General features: G+C 38.8%; 1 pseudogene; it reads right to left on the reverse strand.

The window, feature by feature from the left end:
• Positions 1 to 8750: 8750 nt before the first annotated feature.
• LOC123233980 lies at positions 8751 to 11176 on the reverse strand (annotated as a pseudogene).
• Between the last annotated feature and the right edge of the window lie 7480 nt (positions 11177 to 18656).

The raw sequence follows: 18656 nt of genomic DNA on the forward strand, positions 1-18656 counted from the left end.
TTTGGGACAGCATTAAATGTTAGAGTTTCCTGTATTAAATGCAGATAAACTAATCTCTGCCTTTCATGAGTCCCCCTGGTGTAGCTAGGCAAGAAATAAGAGAATGAAGGACACCTATCCAGAGGGTCTTGGATTTTTAATCCATTTATTCCCAATTTGATTCCTTTGGTCCCTATACAAAGGGGCTGTTGCCATATTTAATTGATAGGGAACTAAAATCTTTTTCTGAGGGACCAGATTCATTGTCTCCATTTCAGTCTTGAAATCAAGTAGCCCATTCTGAATGAGTCTTATGAGACCCATTAGTGTGCCAGCGCTCAAAATAGTAGCTTCTCACCAGCTTTTTTCACTTTGATACTGAAAGGGAATTATTTTCATTTGGGAGAACAAAGAAGAGGGATGGGAGTCATAGTTATGGCTCCTTGCAGATATCAGGAAATAACCTAAATAATTTGCTCTGCTTTTCTTATCCTGCTGTTCCCTGTGTTCATTGCCCAGTCATGTTGATAATGCAGCCCTTTTCTGGTAAAGAGATTTCCCCCTTCAGGATTAAGGTGAAGTTTCTGCATCACTCCTCCTCCTTCACCCATTACTCCCATTTGCATCACTTAAATCTTTTTAACTACTAACTCATCTCCAGTCAGTCATTAATAATTGTATTTTTTCTAAAATACTAAGATAGCTTGTTGTGTGCTTGCTTCAGTGGCTTCCAGCAGGCTTAGCAAGAAAATATGTGACCAGCATCCAACAGAATGTATGATTTTGTAATTGTCTCCATGTTGGTGATGGTTGCTTTAACATTGATGAATAAAAAAAACTTTTCTAAATTTAAAGCAAAAAGATCCTAGATTTCTTAAGTTTAAAAAAATCTACAGAATACATTTTTTGAGGCGGATGTGAAATCTAGTCCCACAGATTCATCACACCTGCCTGTGCAAGTATATACACACTCACTCAGACATGGCTTTAATAGCATCATCCCATCCCTCCCTCAGCATCTTCACACTTCCCTGGATATCTGCATCACAAATTCAAATGCATGTTCAATTCAGCCAGGCACTCCCAGGGGCTTGAATGGGAAAGCCTTGAAAAGGACTATAGCGCTCATCAACCCTGCTCACTAGTGTGGTTACCCCCAAGAACTTACTCAGGTTCTTGTTACCACCCTGCTCTCTTGGACCTGGGTGTGAAGGAAGGAATTGGGGTAGGAGAGATCCCAAAGTGATTGTAGTCCTCTCCTCCAGCAGGGGTTGCTCTTTGCCACAGGGAGAAAAAGAAGCTGGCTCTTTCTCCTCTCCAACCTTTTTCCTTCAGGTCCAGTAAGTTTATCCTGAGCCTCCTTAGCAACCTGTTATCAAGGCTGACATTCTATCCCTCCTGCCTCCGTGTTCAAACCAAATCCTCCAGGAAAAAGACAGACACTTCTCATCCAGCCCACACATTTTCCACATTGACAGATAAGCACTTAAAGGGGCCATTGTCTCCATGGTCATCATTTCTGTGGATTCAGAGATTTCCCTCCTCTCTCCTTTATTTTTGTCCCTTCTCTGCCCCACCCCCCTTCATGTTTTCAGAGCTTCTGATATTTTGATTTTACATAAAATACCTGTTTCCTTTTAAATAAAGGTTAGAGCTAGGTTCTCTTTACAGAGAAGCAATGATTAATTTCCCATTTTGGGGTGAGAAAAGTATAATACCAACAGATTAGTTACTGACTGGGAGTATTGCAGTCTTAATTAACTCCTTTATCCTTGTCACAGACAGAGATCACATGGCAAAACCTGTTCCACAGAAATACCCATTTTAATCCATCACTGATTTTAGGCTCAAAGTTCCATCTCAGAATCAATACTTTGTATTGGTGTCAAGGCTTAAGTGATGTGCCCAGGGTCACATTTGAACCCAAGACCTTCTGTCTTGGTTCTCAACCCACTGAGCCACCTGATTGCTTCTCTTCAGGTCACTTTTCATTCAGTGTTCTATAATCAAATCTTATTTTCTTGCCTTGGATTTTGGTTTGCCATTTATTTTCTTCCTGTGATTTGTTTCCTATTGTTTCCTACTTTATTGAGATTCAGGAGGAGCCCCAGCTTTTTCATTATCTGTATCATGTGGCTTGTTTTTCCTAGTAAAAATCTAAAAACCAACTGAAAAGACTGAAGTAAAGTATTTCAAGTAGCCCTTAAGCACTATACATAATATCGCTTTTTATCCCCAAATAGTGCTGGTAGTAGTAGTAGTGGTGTGTTGTTGTAGTAGTAGTAGTAGTAGTAGTAGTAGTAGTAGTAAAAAGGAAAACTAGGGTTGAATTTGGGTTCCTTGCTTCAGGAGCTATTACAGATCTATAACATCATTGCTTTATTAAGAAATTATTCATAAAATTACTGTCTCAGAGTTGGGAGTCATCTTACCATGCTGGAATAGGCCACCTCTTTATAGAATCCCCAAGAAGTTTCTGGACACCATTCAAAGGCCTCCAGTGGGTGGGGGGGTGTTTCCACTGCTTCATGAGTTAAGTCATTACACTTTTAGACAATATAATTTTTGGTGGTTTTTCCCCCCTCATTTTTAGGTGAAATCTACCTCTCCGTGGGCACTAAGCTTCAGCTTTATCACGAGTCAAATGGAGAAACTGTGACTTGGCCACAGTCACTTTTCTAGCAGATATAGGCTGACTTGATCTCAGCTGTCCTGACCCCAAAGAACAACTCACCACCTCACCACAACTCCCCAACCCTCCCACCCCCACCCCACCTTTGTTTTAAAGCCTTACTTTCTGTCTTGGAATAGAATATTATTAAGGACTAAGGAAGTGATGGGCAAACTATGGCCTGCAGGCCAGATGGGGCCCTGAAATGTTCTATCTGGCCCCACCACATTATTCCTAATCTGAGGAATACAATGAGTAGGATACAGTACAATGAAACTTCAAAAGAGTTGCCTTAGAAACAGACTGACAGATGAACATTTCCTTTCCTTTGGCCCCCTCTTTAAAAAGTTTGCCCATACCTGGGCAGGGAAATGGGGGTCAAGTGACTTGCCCAGGGTCACACAGCTAGGAAGTGTCTGAGGCCAGCTTTGAACCAGGACCTCCCATCTGTAGACCCGACTCTCCATCCACTGCCCCCAACAATGCTTTTTACATTATACTCTGCCGTTGTAACTTGAGAGCTGCTGGAAGGTAATAAATCAATAGAAATAAATAGAAACAAAAGGGTGGATCAATGGAATAGCATAGGGGGTAAATGACCTCAGCAATTTAGTATCTCATAAACACAAAGATCCCAGATTTGGGGATAAGAACTCACAATGTGACAAAAACTGCTGGGAAAATTTGAAAATAGTATGGCAAAAAAATTGGCATCAGTATCTCATATACTACATCAAGATAAGCTCAAAATGAGTATACGATTTAGACAACAAAGGGTGATATTATAAGTAAATTATGGGAACATAGAATAGTTTAACGATCAAATCTATGAAGGGAAGAATTTATGATCAAACAAGATAAAGAACATTACAAGATATAAAATGAATACTTTTTATTATATTAAAGTTAAAAGGTTTTGTACAAACTAAACCAATGCAACCAATATTAGAAGGGAAACAATAAACTGTGTGAAAATTTTATAATATGTTTCTCATATAAAGGTCTAATTTTTCAATATATGAAGAACTAAGTCAAATTTATAAAAATCCATGTCAAATGCAGTTTTCAGAGGAAGAAATCAAAGCTATCAATAATCACATGAAAAAACATTCTAAATTCTGCCTGATTTGATAAATGCAAATTAAAATAACTCCAAGGTACTACCTTATACCTATCAGATTGGCCAATGTGACAATAAAGGAAAATAATAAATGTTGGAAGGAATGTGGCAAAATTGGGACACTAATATATTTCCAGTGGAGTTCTGAATTGATTCGACGATTCTGTACATCGAGCTATGAAAGAATGCATACCTTTTGATCAGGTAATACCACTACTAGTTGTGTATCACAAAGAGACTTTTTTGTAAATGTTTGTAGAAAAATATTCATAGCCATGCTTCTTGTGGTGGTAAAGAATTGGAAACTATAGGGATGTCCCTCAATTGGGAAATGGCTGAACAAATTGTGGTATATGATGTCATGGAATAATAGTGTGCTATAAGAAATGATGAACCAGATAATTTCAGAAAGTACTGGAAAGACCTATGTGAACTGATGCAGAGTGAAATAGGCAGAACCAGGAGAACATTATACACAGTAAGTGAAATATTATGGGATGAATAAATGTAATAGACTTTGCTACTAAGAACAATATAATGATACAGGACAATTCTGAGTGACCTATGAAAAAGATTGTTATCCACCTCCATAGAATGAGCTGTTGGAGTATAAATGTACATGAAAACACATGATATATCATTTGTTTATTTAGGTTTATATGAAGTATTATTTAGGCATATATATCTTTATATATCTATATCTTATTTTATAAGATTATTCACTTACGAAAATGAAAATGAAACTATTTTTGAGTGATAATATATGTACCATGCAGAATGAATTGCTTGTCAGTGCCCAGAAGGGAAAAAGAAGAAGGAAGGGAGACAGTATGAATCATATAAATTTGAACAACTTTTGTATAAATTTGTTATTAAAATAAAATAATGACAAAACAAAGATTAAAATGTTAAAAAATAAATAAGAGGGATGGAAGAAAAATGGGAAAAGAAATGAGAGTTATGCAATAAAAATCTCAAAAACAATCAACTTGTTAAAAATGTGTACAAAATTTGACTGAAGAAAATAACTCCTTAAAAATTAGAATTGGCAATAAGGGAAGCTAATGAGACATCAAGAAATAACAAAGAAAGTTAAGTCTGAGATAATAGAAAAAAATGTGAAATATCACATAGGAAAAATAACTCACCTGGAAAATTAATTGAGGAGAGATGAATTAGTACAATATCTAAAAGCCATAAACAAACAACTAAAAAAGCCTTGGTGACATATTTATAGAAATTGTAAAAAGAACTCAGTCTAGACATACTAGAACCAGAGGGCAAAGTTAAAATGGAAAGAATCCACTAGTCATCTCTTGAAATAAACTCTCAAATAAAAACTTCCAGAATTTTATAGCCCAAATGCAAAGCTCTGAGGTCATGGAAAAAAAATATTATAAGCAGTCAAAAGAAACATACTTTAGAGCCACACTCAGGATAACATGATTTAGCAACCACCACTGCAAAAGAATAGAGAGTTTAGAGTACAATATTCCAGATAGCAAAAGAACTAGTTACCTAGATAAACCAAGTATAATCCTACAGAGGAAAAAAATGGATTTTTAATCCATTAAAGAGGACTTTCAAGTACTTCTGATGAGAAGTCTAGAGAAGAGTAGAAAATTGAAAATTAAGACACAGGACTTCAAAGAAGCATAAAAAGGTAAACACCAATGAGAAATCATAAACTATTTACATTCTTACATATGATACTCAGAATTTTATCATTGACAGAGACCTTAGAGGGAGTCTAATTACACAGAGGGCCTAGGCATAATTCCATTATGTTTGGATAATCTCAAAAGGAGAATTGGTAGATAGAGAAGAGTAATACACTAATATATAGGAAGGAAGAGAAGGAAAAATGGAAATTATCTCACATAATGGGGTAAAAAATGGAGTTTATACGATGAGGGGAAAGAGAAAGAGAACAGTCGACACTTAAACTTCATTCTCATCTGAACTGATTTAAAAAAGGAAGAATATAAATTCATACATTTGAGTACAGAAATACATCTTATCCAATAGGAAGTAGAAGGGAAATGGGTTAAGAGAATGGGAGAGGAATAAGAAAGTGGGTAGATTAAAGGATGTAGTGATCAGAAGCAAAAGAGTCTCTTTAAGATAGAGAAAAAAAGAGAAGGAAACTTATGAGGGAGGGAACAGTTAGCAACCATTATTGTGAATATGAATGGGATGAATTCATCCATCAACTGAAAGAGTACAGAAGAATGGATTTTCTAATCCAGAATCTAACAATTTGTTTATAAGAAATTCACTTGAAATAGAAAGATCACATAGAATTAAATAAAGGGGATAAAGCAAAATCTATTATGTTTCATATCAGGTTAAAAAAAAAGCAAGGGAAAAATCATCCTCTCAGACAAATTGAAAGCAAAAAAGATGTATTTAAAAGAGATAAAAAAGAAAGCAACATTTTGCTAAGCGATGGGTTTTGAACCTTTCAGGGACCCAGAGCCAATGCTCCCCCCATTACATTCCATTCCCCACCATTCCAGTGCCCAGGCCCCCTGCATTGGGGGGTATGGGGCCTAGCTCCCAGCCAGTTTGGGGTGGGGGCTGTTCCCTGGGTCCACAGGGACCCAGGCCCCTGAACCCAGCCACCTCGGGGATGGGCAGAGTGAGGGCATTGCTGCCCAAGTCCATCAGGGAAGGTGGGGGAAACCTTAGAGGGGAAGAGGCTCAGAGACCCCATGTCCCTCCCCTTGCATTCAAGGGGTGGGGTTGCTGTTTTTGGCACATGTGCCATAGGTTCACCATCACGGGCTTAAATAATGAAGTAACGGCAAAATTTAATATATATACACCAAATAACATATAAAGTAAATCATTATTTTAAAGAATTTTCATTTTCTGTTCCAGATTTTCTCTCCCCCACTCACAAAGAACTCAATAAATACAAAACCCATTGCAAATATGGTATCATGCAAAACAAATTTTTGCATTAGTCATCTTTGGAAAAAAGAGATTTTTTTTCCCCTTTGTCCGGATCCAGCCGGACACAACCGTGGGGTCCGTGAAACAGCCACCTAAGAGACCATAGGGAGAGAGAGGAGACCAAGCACGCAAGAAGACAAGAGAGTCTAATGGTGACAAGGCTCGTTTATTGCTGGTACGGGGCAAGAATATATATGTTCGGGGTGAGGGGGCTGGCGGTCGGGATGAAGGGAGAAGGGAGCTGGTAGTTACGAGGAAGGAACGCGGAAAGGAACATGCAGTTATGTGGAAAGTCTGGAGGAGGTTTTGCAATTATGTCCCCACCCAAGCGGGGCTCATGATCCGTATCCTTCTCCTTGAAGAGTTACTATTTTTATGTTATAGTCTTGGCTCCTAACAATTCCCCCTTTCTTTATTTTTAAATGAAGGGCATGATAACTAAGTGCACTCCTTTTGACCGTTGTTTCCTCCAAGTCTATTTCAATACCATATTTCTCAAAGCACCTTGTGTTTCCCAGTTGATCCACAGATGATATTCGCAGCGACGGCCCCTGTCTTAGGCTACACAGGGGGAGAATGGGCGACGATTTTTAGCTTCTCATAGCTACTTCCTGCTGAACTGGGGCGGTGTGGATGATTCGCTCTCAACAAATAATTTTCTCATGGACCAGTCTCTGTCTAAAGGGATCTAATTTTGAAATGTAAGCCAATTGCATTGTTCTAATAATCTTTAAGTTAAATTTTTCACTAACATCAGTTTGATTAATGTTAGGTTGAATTCATGGTTGTTTAAAGAAGCTTTTTCACTCTTGGTTAAGCACTGAGCAAGACTGATGGTTTTTATTTATTTTTTTGCTAGCTAGGAAAATTAAGCTGCACTTCTATACTTCTGTACACAACTAAGAATCATTGCTTTCTCTCTGAATAAGTTTTTCTTAGATTGCATTTTAGAATCTTTTGTAATTTTCATTAGATATATGTCTCAGTACTTAACCTGTTGATAAAATTTGGTGATGGGATCAAATTTGTCCCTTTTTCTGTCTTTTGATTTCCATGTTCCCTTTCTCATGGCCAGTGAGAAATGGAAGGAGAAATGTTTGACAGATTAGTTTATTTAACTCTTGCCTTAATAAGAGCAGAGAATAAGATTTCTTTTAACCGATTAAATTATCTTAGAGTTTAAGACATTCAGAAATTACAATGTTATTTTCTGAATTTCTCTAATGCTTCTGTCTGTCTTCTCCATTCCTCCGGAATGAATGAAGAAGAGAGAGAGATTTATTTTTCCCAACCTGTAACCCTCCCATTGTGATCACAGACAAACAACATATAACACACAGACTGATCAGGGACACATTTCCCAGGCATATCACACACACTCTGACAAATATAAAACATAAATTATATAAGCTAGATTTTTCTTTTCATCCTGGCAAAAGATCAATTGTTACAATTCATATCTCCATGACTAAAGAATTCTGTGAAAAAGAATGAGTCAGAAAAGGGTTAATTCTTAACAAGGAGCTGGCTGACATATAATGAATTTTGTTTCTTAATTACCTTTCTTAAACTCACTCAAGACAACCCTCTCTTCCCACCCTCCTTGTTACCTGAAGCTACACTAGCTGACCAGACCTATAGGTTTGCAACAAAATCCAACCTAGCCTTTCCTCCCCATTTCCACTACATTGGGGATTCAAACTTCAAGCTGCAGGAATTTACTGAGGCCTTGATGGCCAAAACTAGGGTAGTATTGTGTTCAGCAAAAGAACTCTACCAGAGAATAGAGGAACAGAGGGAATGGGATAGGAAATGCCTGGGATTGAAATAAAGTTCAATCATATACTGTCAAAGCCTCAAGAGCTCCCTCCATACATCTAGCCTCACACACACACACACACATTCCCCAAATCCGACACTTGGTTTTTAATGCCTATGGTGATGGGACAACTTACCCTGCCTCAAGGTTGTCCGGTCAACCTCTACCCGTTTGCTCTGGTTTGCGGCCGCGAAGTGTGCTCCTCAGTTGTCCGGTAAGCTGTTTTCTCCATGCCCCACACGTTGGGCGCCACTTGTCCGGATCCAGCCGGACACAACCGTGGGGTCCGTGAAACAGCCACCTAAGAGACCATAGGGAGAGAGAGAGGAGACCAAGCACGCAAGAAGACAAGAGAGTCTAATGGTGACAAGGCTCGTTTATTGCTGGTACGGGGCAAGAATATATATGTTCGGGGTGAGGGGGCTGGCGGTCGGGATGAAGGGAGAAGGGAGCTGGTAGTTACGAGGAAGGAACGCGGAAAGGAACATGCAGTTATGTGGAAAGTCTGGAAGAGGTTTTGCAATTATGTCCCCGCCCAAGCGGGGCTCATGATCCGTATCCTTCTCCTTGAAGAGTTACTATTTTTATGTTATAGTCTTGGCTCCTAACACCCCTTGAGCTCTCTCATTGTTTTAAATACTGTTGACCAGCAACTTTCTCTTTCAAACTTGCCAGCCTTTGTATTATCCATTACACTACATGAATCTAATTCTCTTTCAAATTTTCTGGTTCATTCTTTTTTTGTCTCTTTTGTGGAGTTAGTTTTCTGTCACTTCTTAAATGTGGAGTGGTTCTCTTAGGCTCACTTTTTTGCTTTCTCCGCTCCTCTAAGCCCTATCTGGCCAACTATCACTTTTATGCACATCCTATGACCAAGTCCTAGGAAATCTTTTATAATAGCTGTTATATATCCATCTTGTCCTTTCTAATTATATTGCTCCCACTCCAGTTCAGGTCTTTTGCCATCTTACAGATGGAGTTTTGTCTTTCTAATTGGTTCTAGACAATGATGAAAAATTATTCTCACATGATATTCTTCTGCTTGAAAGGAAAACAAAAGGGGGGACATATAGTGCAGAAACAATTAAGATTTCTGCTGTTTTAGAAAAAAGTCCAAAATTCCCAAGTCCTCTGTAATCTAGTCCTAAGCTTTCTTTTCAGTCTCATTCCACACTACTCCCTCAAAGGAATTCTGCTCTGACCAACCTGTTTTATTCTCATTTATCCATAATCTATTTCATTAACTTGGCAATTAATCAGAGCTTTCTGGCATCTCATGTCTTACACTACCTTTGTATTCTCTACAACTTCTAGAACAGTACATGACATATTATGAGTTAAAATTCTCATTTAAGTAATTTACTAATTGTGTAACTTTGGGCAAATCACTTCTTACTTCCTCATATGAAAAATGAGGCTAACTGGACAAAACATACTGAAAAGCATTTCAGAAATATATATCAATGGTTCATAAGGAAGATTTTGTTTTAAGTCCCATTAAAGACTTACTGGATTTTTTTTCAGTCATGCTTGAACCTCAATGTTACTTCCTTTCTACTCTCTACTACTATTCCATTGGAAGCCACTCATTTGTACTTTCTTTTAAAATATCACATTAGTAACAAATACAACTTATAGCATCCTGGGCACTAAGAAAATCCCACAAATCCCCACTACTATGTGCCAATGAAGGCTATTGTCAACAGCTACAGTATTATAATGCAAAAATACAAAAGACATTATACCTATAGAGGAAGGCTGGGGACTGATGAGAAGATCTTCCTGAACTTGCTCACTTCCTGGCACTGTCTGCTTGATCACTCAGGGAACTCTGAGATGCTTCATCACTGAACCTTCCCACTTTGACCTGTCCATCTTCTTCAGTAACCAGATGCTAATTAGCCTTTGTACTCTCACGTGTCATATCATCACTTTCTTCTAGCTGCCTCGGAAGGGCTTCCTGGGATTTTCTACCTGGTTTGCCTTCTCTGACTGAAGCCTTTGATCAAATCCAAATGGACTTCTTTGTGTCCAGGGAAAAGATCATGAAGAGTCAGCGGGTTGATTTCTAGGCTCTGAATAGGAAGCTGAAGACTAGGAGAGAACTTGTCTGTGCACTACGCTTTTCTTTCTCCAGACTCTCAGCAGACAGAAACAGTCCTTTCTACCACACTGCATTGTGAAGACACTGGAGAAAGACTGCCATCTCGAGAGGTAAAATGGCAGTTAGAACTGCTTTCTTGCCCAGCCTCTAGTCCCTTTTCTTGTTGGTTGTTGGGTGTATTCCATAAAATGCTTGATTTCATGAACTCTGAGCAGTGCTGGCAACACTAAAATCTGTATCTAGCTGGCTGCTGCCAGGACGTCAATAATATTTTCTGTATAAACACTCCAAAAGAGAGGGGAAAATCTAGTAACTGTCTCTTGCTGTCATCCTCTGCTTGGCCAATAAGTTTGGTGCCAAAGAAACCACAGCAAAACGCTGCCGGTACCACCTCGTGAGCCTGATTTTGTCTTAGACACCAAGAGGTCTATCCCAGTAATGTCCATCATTGCGAAGCATATTTAACTTTCCAAGCATCTCCTGGCTGTGGGAAGGGGAACTCTGAGTCCACGTTTTCACACCCATCTTTTCCTTCCTCTTCTACAGATGCTCTTCAGTGATTCAAATAAAGCAGAAATGTCCTGTGGGGGGAAAGTGAGGATGCGGGTGCTGGAGCCAGGCAGTCGGTTCCTGGTCCTTTGCTTTCTCCTCCTCCCAACGGACCGAGGTGGCCTTAGGGGGCGGCAGCAACAGCCCAAGGGGGAGCGGGCAGAACACTCAGCTGACTTGCTCTCCCTCTCTCTTCCCCGGAACTTTAGTGGAAGGGACTCTATTTCGCGCTTCTCAGCCTAGAGCCATGGAGAGGCAGGAGGCAAAAAGGCGAGAGAGTGAGCAAACCACCCCACCCAACTGCCCACCTCATAATGGTGTTGGCCCTGTGGCTGGAGAGGAAATGAGAGAGGCGGGGCGTAGCGCTTCTGCTAGAGGCCATTGTGGAAAGTTGGCAGTTAGGGGAGTGTGGAAGCGCCCCGCGTTCTCCCGGCAGGATCCCAGCACCTCTGCTGCGACTGTTGCTGCTCTGTTCGAAGAGATTTTTTTTAAGCATCTAAATTCTTAAATGAAAGTTAAATAAGTCACTGGAGGAAATTGATAGTGAAATTATGATTTAAACTAACTCTCACGCAGAGATAAATATAAACATAAATTGAACAAGACAAAAGATAAAGTGGTGAATAGGATTTTAGAAAAATTAAATATGGTAGACGTCTGGAGACAATGAAATAGGAATAGAAAGGAGTATACCAATATCTAAGCTATGTTCCATGTCTTCTCAAAAATTTACCGTATTTTAGGACATAAACAACTCACAAATCCATAAAAGCGCAAATATTATTGGCATCTTTTTTTCTGATCACAATACAATTACTTCACATTCAATAAAGAGACCTTGAAGAACAGATTAAAAATTAATTGGAAACGAAATATCTGAAAGAATGGGCAACTCCAAAAAATTATAAAAAGAAAATTATTAAAGATAATCACAATGTGTGGAACAGGGTGGACACCACCCCTCACGGAGGTCCACTTCTCACAATTAAAGTTCGGAGTCAGAAATTGCAAGTAGAAAAGACAGAGTTTATTTCTCTTTCATGAACTAGGGTACAGCGCCCCTAATTTGCCCCTAAGGCAAATGAACCCTCTTCTCGTTGAACCTTGCTTTTTATTGGCTTTAATCAAAAGCCCGGCTTTCTTTACCACCTTTCCCAGTCTACTCCCCAGAAACTGGGGAATCAAAACTTACAGGGTAAGTTTCACCCAATCAGAAAATAGGACAACTACAATTTTAACAACTATAGCTTGGCATTGAAGCTTTTGACCCAGTTAACAAATAACATAACCACAATTTGACACCTGTAGCATACTGGAGCTTAACAGAAGCAGGAGGGGTCGCAGTTAGAACTTTCCAGGAATGATACACTTGTCAGCATTTTGAAATTTTAGCACATTGCTTGGCCAGAGGACTTTTGGGAAACATATTCTGAGGGCAACATATAACCCACTCCTCACAACAATGTGATTGTATGGGATGAGATTGACTGTGTAATTCCTTCCTTCCTTCTCTCCCTTTTCCTTACCTCCCCCTTCTTTTCTTTATACACCTGTGGCAGATAAGATCACAATTTGGTAGGGCTTGGAAAATAATATTCTATGGAGAAATAATAGAAAAGAAAAAATTACTTTTTTTTTTGCTTCCATTTTCTCTACCAAGGGAAATTATCTTTGCCCAAGAAATACATACTTTTAATGGATTATCAGGGAGTTGAAACCCAAGGGTGGTGATATGAAATAGTGGGCTGTAGGAACTTGGGCAAAAGTGAGACCCATCAGAAAGGAGTTATAACTCCTAAATCAAGAGTTGGAAAGGACATCAAAAGCTGTCTAGTCCTAAACCCTTATTTTGCAGATGAGGTTAGTTAAATAGTGAGCCTCAGATTATACAAGTATCAAGTAGAAGTGCTGAGGTTTGAAACTACCTCCTCTAACTCCAAAGCCAGCACACTTTCTATGGAGGTGTGTTCCATAATGGCTATTGTGAGTCCTTATATGTTTTCTGCATTTTCTTCAGTATGGAATAAAGGCTGTCCTCTACACCCTAAATGAATTTGTTACCTTGAATATTTTTATAAGAGCTGAGAACCTATTTCTTACCTACTGTAAGAAATGTAATGAACTGTATCCGTAGGTTTCTTGGAAGAAACTCTTTGAAGACAATATGAGTCAAATAGAAAATTAATTTTGCCTCTGTAAACCTAATCATTTGGATTCTAGACCATGAGTTACAGAAGTAGAGACGGTAAAAGTACATCTAGCTACCTTTAATGAATTCAAGTCACAAGATCTAGATGGCAAACCTTTAAGACCACAAAAAGAGTTGACAGCTATGATTGAAGGGCCACTATAGTAATCTTTGAAAAATCATAGGGAACAGGACCAAAGCTAGGAAAATAAATACAGGTAAATATTCTGATTTTCATTAGAGAAAAGAGAATATATTCTTAAAACTATGAGCTTATGAGCTTGACTTTGATTCTTGGCAAAAAAAAAATGTGACATATTAAAAGCATTTTGTGGATATCTAGAAAAATAATTGGCAAAAATATTTGTTTAAGGTGATTATGTGAATGGTCAAATAGGAACTTTGCTCTCCTAAATATAACCCAACAAAGATCAAGAAACACCTTCTTCCTATCAGGATTATTGGTCAAAGATAGCCAGAAATATAAAAAAGTTCCCCTCTTGGAGAAGCCAGTGTTTCAATTTCTGGCATGTGAAACCTTTATTTGAGAAATTTGTTGCAAGGAATTTTTACCCAATAAACTGTTTTCCTTCTAACTTAAGCTACATTGGTTTGTTTATACAAAAGATTTTCAATTTTATATAATCAAAATTGTCCATTTTAATCTTATGTAATGATCCCCTTTAATTCACGGTTGGGGAATGCTAACCTTATTCAAAGATCCAAAAAAAGTTTTTCTTTTTTCCATCTTTTCTTTTCCTTTCTTCCTTCTCTAAATTGTTTATAAATTCATAACTTATGTATTTATATGTTATATATGTACAGGAAGCCATCAAGTTCATGATGTTTAGCACAGCTCATCACAAGTTATGAAATCTACATAGCAAGCATTGGAAGGATGGTCATTCCACTCAGTTTCCCCTATGTGACCCTTTTCTCACTAACATTCCCTTTTACTGAAATTATTGAAATCAATATCCTTACTCAGCCCCATGGAAACACAGAAAAACAATACAGGCTAATAACAGACCCCCCCACAGACCCCCTATAACCCCTAGGAAATTCCTACCCTTACATGCAGTAATACAGAAATTCCCCTAGAAGTCACTTCACAACAAACCAGCATATAGTGAGTTAATGTTAAAAGATTTTAAAACTCTAACTCAGATTCCCATACACAGGTGCCTGCAAAAACAGGCCAGAATAGTCTCCCCCTAAGTTTCCCCCCAACCTCTCCCTGATTTGGTATAGTAAGCTAACATAAAAGAACAATGAATGAAATATGGAGAAATTGTCTCCCATGAAAAAGCCTGTACTTTCCCACCACTATACATCAAACACACCTAACTTATTGTCTCTAAGAAAAAGATGGATGGTGAGAATGGATTTCCATGCCAACTTTATGTGTGATCTCAAAGCGTATAAAATAAACACAGCCCCAAAACTGACCAGAGCAATCTTTATGATGCCTGGCTTTGGCTAAAACCCTGATTACTCCCATTCGTGTCAGTCATGTTGCCAACGCTGTCCCACCACTGAGATTTCCTAGACCTGTGGGAATTTTTTACCCCTGCATATATGTATATATAATTTCAAATACATCACCTAATCCATTTAGAGCTTATCTTTGTACATGGTATGAGATATTGGTCCATATCTCATTTCTATCAGACTACTTTCTAGTTTTCCCAGCAGGTTTTTTGTTGAATAGTGTCATATTCAAGCTCTGGGAGTTGAGAGTCACACCTTGATTGACAGTTGATGACAGTTGGAGACTTCCAAATGTTCTCAGAGGCCGTGAGGAAAAAAAAAAAGGCAGTTGCCCAGAGAGGGTATAAATTCCCTGAGAGAGTTCTGAGAGGGGCTTTTTGATTTGGGGACCCTTGACTTTTGGTTTAAGAGCCTTGGTTTGAAATCCTTGACTAAAATATCAACCCAATCTTGGACATTGATTGATTTGTGGGTCAGACTGTGGATCCTCTGAATCTCTTTGAATTCCCCTAGACATTTAGGCATTTAAACCATCTCTAGATATGTAGGTATCCTGGGCCAAGGCGGGGGAGGGAGGAACCGGGAAGTGGGTAGGAGAAGAAGAGAGTGGTAAGGGTGATATATTCCTGAAGACTGTAGGACTGGCACAATAACTAACAGTAAGAAGCTGAGAGAGATATCATCAATATTTGTGTCATCAAAGAGATTGCTTACTCTGGTTTGGCCATGGCCAGGCTGAGCCAGAGGAGGTGAAGAACAAGAGCCCATCATTACTGAACAGCCTACAGTCCTGAGGGATTAGTGTCATAGATTTAGTGACAGGGTCTCCTATTTCCCAATCCATTCCAGATCATTCCTTTCCCTTATTAACAAAATAGATAAATTTTATTTAAGTACCTGCCTGGAATAGTTATTCTATCACCACTCTGGGGAGGGAGAAACACAGTCAGATGAATGTTATCCAAGGCTAATAGAGCCCAATACTAATAATCAATCAACCCCAGGTGGGACCTGAAAGGATCACTCATCCACTGACCTTTAGGGATCCTGCCTGGGCACTGTTATAAAGAAGGGCAGTTATTATATCATCTAGCTGAGGGGCAGGACACGGGTGTCCCTGCACCAGCCATCAGGGGAACCAAATCACAGCTTCCTCAGATTAATAACAGCAATATAATAACTAGTCTATTAGGAGTATAAAAAGATACCATATCTATCCCTTATTTTATAACAATAGTGAATTCTCACCCCAATTTTTAGAGATCTTTTGGTATACCAAATACTACCTTCAGTATGTTGAGATTTAATTTGTTCCACTGATTGACCTCTCTATTTTTTAACTGATACCAAATCCTTTTGATGAGTACTACTTTGTAGTAAAGTTTGAGAACTGGTATTGCTAAGCCTTTTGCTTCCCCCCCCCTCATTATTTTCCTTGAGATTCTTCATCTTTCAGTTTTCCCTATAAATTGTCTTGTCTAGCTCTATACTCCATATCCTTTGATTGTTTGTATGATTTGGGATGTAACTGAACTGAATTAATTTAGATAGTTTTGCATTTTACTTGGTCAATGCAAGAACAATTAACATTTTCCCAGTTATTTAAGATTGTCTTTATTTCAGTACAGAGTATTACAGTTTTATTCCTAGAGCTCCTATGTGTCTTGGTAGGTAGACTCTTAAATAATTTATATGCTATATGGAAGTTCTCTGTTTCTTCCTGCTATGTTCTGGTAGTTAAATACAGGAATGCTTATGATTTATGTGGATTCATTTTACATCCCACAAATCTGGTGAAATTATTCATTGTTTCAAATAGTTTTAGTCTATTTTTAATTTCTTTAGACAGACCATTATTTAATCTGCAAAAATCTATAGTTGTTTCCTCTTTGCCTACACTTCTCTCAATTTTATTTTTTATCTTATTACTATAGTTAATATTTCTCTCAGCCCTAATGTTGATAATGGACATTCTTGTTTTACCTTTGATGTTATTTGAAAGGTCTGTTTATGCCTATTGTAATGCAGACTGGCAGCAAAAAAATCCTTGCTTTTGCAAACTGTAACAGTTTGTCAGTTAGAAAGGTTTAGAATGTTGAACCAGCTTGGGGGCTGGGCTCACTGTAAAACCATTAGAGCTAGGCTATAAAAACCCCTGAAGTTCCAACTAAAAGGCCTTTTGCCTTTGGGGCATTTGGGGACCTGGTCTGTTCTTTCTGGACTTCTCCCTGATCTCTCCATTTACATCCTGCTATTTCCCTGAATTTCCCCATTGGGCCCTGGGAGGAAGGGTGGTTTAGTGGTTAGACATCATGGTTTTAGCTTCTGTAGGCAGGAAGGACAAACTAAATCAAGCCATTCCCTTATTTAGTGATCTGATAAAATACTTTTACCTCAGGGCAGTGAAACCTTCCCTGACTGAGAGAGCGGGCCTCTCTCAGTCTGACCCTCTCCCGTGTCCCTTCCCCCAGCACCAGCGTTCTCCCTAGCAGCAGTTACAAAACCCTCAAACCCTTTTTCCCTCTGCTTATCCCTGACATTAATAAATCCCTTTTGACATCTACACAAAAGCCTCTGGTGAATCATTATACTTGATATTAGGGCAAAGGCTGAGGCGGGAAGGAATAACTTTACTTTTATTTCTTGAGGGCAAACCTGGACATCCATTTCGGGCAGGAAATAGCTACCCAGACTTCCTGTAGATTTCAGTTTCACTGACAGGGAGGAGCCTCTTGTCTCCTCCCTCAAGTGACCTGAGAAATTAACAACAAAACCTTTCAGCCAGATCCATATTACTTCTGGCTGACTCAATTCTTCTGGTATCCCAGAGATAGCCCCTGCCTGAAGGACCCAGCCTATTTCTCCCCAGTACCAATCCTCTCTCTCTAGCCTCAGTGACTAGCCTATTTGAGCAGCCCCTTATATATATGTCTTTATCATTTTTAATGGTAACATCCCCATTCATCCCTTACCTGCTTCTTTCCTTAACTTAGCCATCCCCATTTGTTCCTCCACATATCAATATTGTATTTTATTTCATTACACTATACAGTCTAATTTTCTTAACAGAAATGAGTGTTAGATTTTGTCAAAGTTTTTCAGTATTAAATGATGTAATCATGTTTTTAAATTATGTTTGTTATGAATATAGCCTGTTACATTTGTACGTTTCCTTATATTGAACCAACTCTGCATCACTGATATAAATCCAACCTAGTTACAATCTATTTAACATGTTACTGGAGCCTCTTTGCTAATTTTTTTCTATATTTTTGGGTTGATATTCATCAGGAGTATTGGTATTTCTGTGCATTGTTTCTCTTTTGTTTATGTTGCAAAGTCACATTCCTATCATGAAGAGTTTGGAAGGATTGATGTTGCCGAAAATTTGACAGGGGGATGGGGGGGGGGCCCCAAAGCTACTCCTGAGATAGGAAAGAGGATTTTTTTAATGTACGGGCCCAAAGGATCAGAAAGTCTCCAAATTCTGCGTCCCCAATTCAATTGGTACAAGTAATTTATACCCTCAGGAGCCTATTCCTAGCTTGCTTCTCATTGGTGGATTCACATCTTGTGGTTTAGCTCTTGCTGCACAGGAAGCAGAAGCAATGGCAAAGCAAGATGGTGGAGAGAAGAGCTAAATTTTCCTTTATCTTTCCCGCTTTGATGCCCCTTACCACAGCTAGGGGGCATCATTCCATGGCTAGAGGCTTATATCCCTTAAGGGCCAGGACAGCAGAGGTCATTTTCCGGGTAATAGTGGTTTCTGTAAACCGA

Source organism: Gracilinanus agilis, chromosome 2, assembly GCF_016433145.1.
Source record: "Gracilinanus agilis isolate LMUSP501 chromosome 2, AgileGrace, whole genome shotgun sequence".
Taxonomy (NCBI): domain Eukaryota; kingdom Metazoa; phylum Chordata; class Mammalia; order Didelphimorphia; family Didelphidae; genus Gracilinanus; species Gracilinanus agilis.